This window comes from Schistocerca piceifrons, chromosome 1, assembly GCF_021461385.2.
Source record: "Schistocerca piceifrons isolate TAMUIC-IGC-003096 chromosome 1, iqSchPice1.1, whole genome shotgun sequence".
Lineage (NCBI taxonomy): Eukaryota > Metazoa > Arthropoda > Insecta > Orthoptera > Acrididae > Schistocerca > Schistocerca piceifrons.
The window spans coordinates 543,959,738-543,966,610 of record NC_060138.1 but is presented as its reverse complement, the minus strand read 5'-3'; the positions used below and the strand labels follow the sequence as shown (position 1 = coordinate 543,966,610).

Sequence of the window (6,873 nt, the reverse complement as noted above, 5' to 3'; positions counted from 1 at the left end):
AAGGAAGAAACGTAAGGGTCTGTCGTTGCCAACAATCTCCTGAACACGTATTCCATAGTCTTAACTCTTGAAAACTTTCGAGAAAAACTCAGGCGATATTGCTTTATCAACTTATTGGTCGATTCCTGAGCATCCTCCGATAGTTGACCGATGGGTAAAATGGCCGAAGAAATAATGTCTGGACCGTGAATCAACAACCTATGGACTGCTGTTGGCATTGAATGAGATTTTCACTCTGCAGCGGAGTGTGCGCTGATATGAAACTTCCTGGCAGATTAAAACTGTGTGCCCGACCGAGACTCGAACTCGGGACCTTTGCCTTCCGCGGGCAAGTGCTCTACCAACTGAGCTACCGAAGCACGACTCACGCCTGGTACTCACAGCTTTACTTCTGCCAGTACCTCGTCTCCTACCTTCCAAACTTTACAGAAGCTCTCCTGCAAACCTTGCAGAACTAGCACTCCTGAAAGAAAGGATATTGCGGAGACATGGCTTAGCCACAGCCTGGGGGATGTTTCCAGAATGAGATTTTCACTCTGCAGCGGAGTGTGCGCTGATATGAAACTTCCTGGCAGATTAAAACTGTGTGCCCGACCGAGACTCGAACTCGAGAGTTCGAGTCTCGGTCGGGCACACAGTTTTAATCTGCCAGGAAGTTTCTTTGCTGTTGGCATGTTGTACCAGGGGTATTCCTTCACGTAGTGCCTGGCAGTTGCTAAGGCGTATGCTCGAAACTTTTCAACGTCGATCTGACGTCCGCTCGAAATCGTCTGCAAAATTATATGGAAACGGTGGATTGGTTCTTCGGAAACTCCAGTTATCAGCGCTGATGTTGGAGTGTTGTCAAGAAAACGTGGAGCGCTGTTTCCGTCATTCGTACTGCCAAACCCTTGTTTCGGCATGTCAATTACAATTCCAAGCTGCTCTTTGAAAGCTTTTTGAATGTTGGCTTTCAGTATTGCTTTTTCCTCTTTATCTTCTGCTTTACGTGCCTGCCACTTTTTTGTTTTCATTTGGTATGCCAAATGCATACAACATTCAAAACATCGAATCCAGGCGTGAAGAGTTGATAGTCCGTACTGCAGATAATCGGCGGTAACTTGTTTTTTCAAAACATCGTCAATGTTATTAAATTGAGCAGAGGTAGCCTTGCAGAGATAGCACCGTTGTGCAGATTTCGTGTTGGTGATAGCATTGCACACTTGTTGAAGCTTAATTTACAAAGGTAATAGTATATACTTGCGTACACAGCGCAAAAGAAAGCGGGATGTCGTGGAATTCGTAACTTATTTCTATTTTTTAAGCGCATTTGACGATTTTGTCATTCATTTCCCTGTAGTACGTTAATTGAAATGTAAACGTGCATAATTGATGATTTAATAGTGATATAAGTGTTTTTTCACTAGTACATACCTCCTGGAATACATTCCATATTGAAAGTATTGGTTTCACTTGCACAAAACATAAATAACTTCCTTCAACAACACGACTGTTTTTGTAGCCTGGCCAGCTGCGCGCACGCTAACAATGAACTGCCGCATTTGCCCTGAGATATTACCGAACAAATAAACATCTGATCGTCCGCACAGCCGGCATTCAGTTGTCCCAGCATTGCTGCTGCCAACCTGATAGTCCAAAATCCCCATCTTTAAACTTTTTTTTTCCTTTTTGGCCACGTTTTCAAGATTCTGGCCCACTGTGCGCCGGGCGGATTCGATCCGGGGCCGGCGTGCCCACCCGAGTCCAGAAAGCAGCACATTAGCGCTCTCGGCTATCCTGGCGGGTATTTTGTTTACTGAATAGTTTCTGTAAAATCGTTTGAGAAAGATTGCAGGGCAGGCGCCTCGATTCTGTCATCCAGACCAGGCGAAAGGTGACAAAACACTGTCGGCATCCCCTTTCAAACAGACAAATGAAATCGCCCAGCACTTTGGATGAACACTGGCAACTGCGCATTGGCCACCGTATCCTGTGAAGACTCTACGTACGGCGTCACCATGGACGTATCAGTCTGTCGAGCCATCGAGGAGAACGAAAGGAGTCACACTATGTGTGTGTGTGTGTTTTACGACGGGTGTGTGTGTGTTTCGAGACACACACACACACACACACACACACACACACACACACACTCATTCATTCACTCACTCACATACACACACCAGTCGTAAAACACACACACACACACACACACACACACACACAGCAATAACGGACGCTCCCACTACCAAGAAAACGAAAGACGATCGCAGCCCGCAACATCAAAACAAAGTTAACGAAATGATGATGGACGTAAGCAACGTAAAAACGTAAATACTGGGTGGTTACAGTTGAAGTGCCGCCATTCACGGAGGTCCAGTGTGGGCTGTAACTATCTTATGGCAACGAAGCTTAAGTAGATATGCAAATGCGGTAATGAGGAACCGATTTAGGCTGGAAAAACAATTAATTCAACTGTGGCCACTACATGCAAATCTGGCGCTGTACACCGTTTGTATGACGCTATGACATCCGTGATGTCATTTTACAAGCCATAACGTGAGTGGACAGTATGGTTATCGAGAAGAGAGACTGTGCACTGTTAGTGAAACTGTTTTATCTGAACGGCAGCAATTAAAATACTATATTGAGAGAGTATCACTGACTGGAAAGTTTGAGGAGAAACCCGATATCATTAAATGGTTTAAAGAAGATGATAATGAAATTTGAAAACAGGGGTGAGCTTGGTATGACACCTGGAAGAGGAAGGCGTCCTATCCCGGTGGAAGTTATTGACTGGGTTGCTGTTGCTCTAGCGGACCATACAGCACTTGCCCGAAGTAGGGCTAATGCTCTTGTAGTGTCACGAGAATTGTCCACCCCATGGTCAACAGTACGGAAAGTTTTGCGGTCTATTTTACAGCTTTACAAGACCCAGACGTCGCACGAACTGAAACTGCATTATCTGCAGCAACGTTCTGAATTTGCTCTTCGGTTTCTGGTACGGATCGAGGTTGATGACGTGTGGTTGGACAATGTTCTGTGGAGTGAAGAGGTGGTACCTTTTACACTACGGGTTACAGTGAATATACAGTACTTCAGAATTTGGACTATTACTGAATCGCTGATTGTGCAGGAAGAGCCATTGCACTCGGCATATAATACGGTATGGTGCGGATTCAGGAGCACCTTTACGCTCGGTCCGTTCTTCTTTAAAGGGGAGGCACACAGTGGACGTGTCAGGGTTACCGTGACGCCTGAACGTTATCGAGAGCTCGTTGTACAGCATGTGATTCCTGCTTTAGAAGGGCGCAACGGTGTGGAAACCGCTATTTTCATGCAAGATGGGTAACACTCATGTCGCTCGTCCAGTGAAAGATCTTCTTAATGCAACCTTCCACGAACTTGTTATTACCAAAGGTTTTGCAGAATGACGGACTGCAAGATCACCTGAACTCAGCCCACGTGTCATTTCGTTCTGGAGATATCTAAAAGCACCCGGTCTCTACCTGATCTGAAGATAGGATCACGTTACTCAGATTCCACCGGAACTGCTGCGACCAACTGTTGATCGCTTTATTCTGTGGACGCAGCATCTCATCTCCGGTGCCCATATTGAAGAAATTGTATAACAGTAAAATAGTAAAATCAACATTATGCCATTCTCACCTGTCTGAACTTTTACGTCCCGTTCTTAATACTTTACTCGTGGAAAGATGTCTATACGTTTTTGTTGCATTCAGAGCACCAGATTTGCACCTGGTGGCCAGAACTGGCACTATTTTTTTTTTACAGTCTAAATCGGTTCCGTATTAACGCATTAGCATATCTACCAAGTTTTGCTGCCGTACGGTAATTACAATCCACACTGGACCTCTGTGAGTAGCTGCAAATAATCGGTATATTTCGGTTAATGAAAATGCTGTACAGACAAATCTTAGACATGCGGGTACAAGATCGGTAAAAATGAAGTAAGAAACAAAAGAACCTTGAGTAATGGTAATAATTTAATAGTGTTTATAGTAGTTAGTTAAAGCATGAGAACTGTTAGTTTCCTAGCATACAAATTGAAGAAAAACCGTATTGTTGTGGTGAGCACTGGAGATGCTTTAAAATAAGAAGAGAAGTGTATGCTCTGAATAAGATTTTTATTATAGTCGCAAAAGACTACGAGGGTTGGAACTTAAATAGCGGCAACTATTTATTCACGACCGACAGAAAAGAGTTACATGTTTGCACCTGTTACTGTCCTTCAAAGTAGTCACCAGCGTTGTGTAGGACCCATTGCCAGCGATGTGGAAGGCGTTGTATACTGTTAGCAGAGCCTGTTCTGTTGATGCTGCGATTTGAGCGGTCTACTGCGTGTCGAATCTCTGGAACAGTTCTGAAGCGAATGCGTCGAAGTGGTTCCTTCATCTTCGGAATCAAGTCAGAGTCACAAGGACCAAGACCGGGGAGTATGGCGGATGGTACAGTACTTCCCAGTCCGATCGACCGAACAGAGCGGCCACAGCTTGGGCTATATGCGCCCGCGCATTGTCGTGCAAAATGATGGGTGGGTTGCGCAGAAAGTGTCGTCGCTTCTTTCGCAGAGCTGGTCGCAGGTGATGCTCCACAAACGAACAGTAATACTGCACATTGGCGGTCTGCCGTGGAGGAACGTAATGCGTTAGGATAACACCATCACAGTCGTACACGAGAATCACCATAACTTTAGACCGCTCCATTCGCACCATCAGCAGAACAGGCTCTGCTAACGGTATACTACGCTTTCCACATCGCTGGCAACGGGTTCTACACAACGCCGATGACTACTTTGAAGGACAGTAACAGGTGCAAACACGTATCTCTTTTCTATCGGTTGTGAATAAATAGTTGCCGCTCTTTAAGTTCCAACCCTCGTATACTAGCTCAAATAACTTCCTGTTAGCATTTGCACAAACTGAGATTGTAAAATTCTTATCCTGTTTGAAAGATGGAATTATTCCTGTCACACGTGTGTATTCTAAAGAAGTGTTACAGTATGGTGCTGAAGAGACGCTGCTGCAATAATTGACATGGGGTTCATAATAAGAAATAACTAAGTAATCCTTAATCACTAGCAGACCGATGGAAAGCGTTTGCTTAACTACAATATTTTGGATGGTGCAGACGACAGAAAGGCGTAGGTACGCTGAAGTTGTGCGCCTTGGCGGCCGCCAGGTAGTGCAGGAGTCGCCTGGTAAGCGGCAGCGCTGCGGCCACATTTCCCAAGCCTTCCGTCTCGCGTTCAGCTGGGAAGCTGCCTCGCCAAGGTCAGCCCAGCCGCAACAGCTGGTCTGTTGCGCCACACGCTCTGTTCCCCTGTGCCAGAGGCACACTCTTGCTGCGGAATGTACTCTTACACCAGTTAACACGAGGCACTCCTCAAAGGAAACGCCTTATCTAGAAAATGTGCCTATCTGCGGCGATAAGCTTGCGCATGCGCAGAAGTATGGACGGACGCTAGTGCACTGTAGTGACCAAGGTTCCTCAAACTGTTCTTGTTTTCTTTTTGTGTGATAACGAACATAACTGTCCACCTGTGTGTGAGTTACAGTCGTGGACGATTAGATTTATCAAGTGCACAGTGCCGTTCTAATTGCCTGTGAACTATGAAATGTTTGAAAGCCTCGTTCAGTGTTTGAACGATAAAGTGCTGCAAAAATAGGCCACAATTATGCATATTTCTGCGCAATGAGAACAGGTTTTTCGGAGAGTAATGCACCGAACTATTACGTTCTCTGAAATGTTGGGAGATGGTCACAAAGCATGAAGGGCCACGACTGAATCCGAATGTTTGGGTCGCTTCTATAGCAATGATTTCTCGCTGACGATGTTATTCTTCACATTGGACGATTGTAACTAAACGTAGAAGGACTTTCACAAAATTGCATTTAGAATGAATGTCAATTATCTTCAAAATTCGTAAATGGTTCAAATCGCTCTGCGCACTATGGGACTCAACTTCTGTGGTCATCAGTCCCCTATAACTTAGACCTACTTAAACCTAACTAACCTAAAGACACCACACACATCCATGCCCGAGGCAGGATTCGAACCCGCGACCATAGCGGTCCGGCCGGCTAAAATTCGCAAATGCGAGATAATGCCTATAACGAAGAAAAACAACGAGACAATATCTGATCAGGATTAGTGGTGAACTTCTTGAGCATGTCACATGTCGCGTTGTGTAAGCACATTGCCTGAGAAAAAAATGTGAAGGTACCAAGCAGACATGCTCGATTGTCAATGTGACTCCTTACACATACACTATATCAGCACCTACTGGGTAGTTATAATTAAAGAGCAGCTACTCACAGAATTCTGAGGCGGAGTGTAATTACTGTATGGCAGCGAAACTTGGTAGCTACTCTGATGTGTTAACGCAGAACGGATTTGGGCTGGAGAAAAAAAAAAAGTTCCAATTTTGGCCACCACGTGCAAACTGGCACTGTCAATGCAAGAAAGACGTACAGGAATGTTTCCATATGTAACTGATTGGCAATGGGACATGGGTCAAACAAGAGACAAATGCTTAGTTGATTTTATTATTATCGCTGTTTACACATTTTTTTCAATATGAGCACCAGAGACGTCGACGAGATGCTGTACAGCGCCAGATATGCACCTGTGGCCCAACTGGAAGTAATTTTTTTCAACATAAATCGGTTCCAGATTAACACAATAACTTATCTACCAAGTTTTGCTGGAATACGATCATTACAGCCCACACTGGATTTCCATGAGTAGCTGCACTATAATTACAACCATCCAGTATCTGAACGTTTGGGGTTAGAATCCTCAGTGACAGGTCGAACCCTTGAATTAGTGTTGTTCATGTCTAATATTGTTAGTGGGCCTGGTGTGGTACGT

At 44.8% G+C, this 6,873-nt stretch overlaps 1 non-coding gene across 1 annotated transcript; it reads right to left on the bottom strand.

The window, feature by feature from the left end:
• Positions 1-285: 285 nt before the first annotated feature.
• Trnap-cgg lies at positions 286-360 on the bottom strand. Its single transcript has one exon. It is a non-coding gene; the product is annotated as a tRNA-Pro (tRNA).
• Positions 361-6,873: the final 6,513 nt, after the last annotated feature.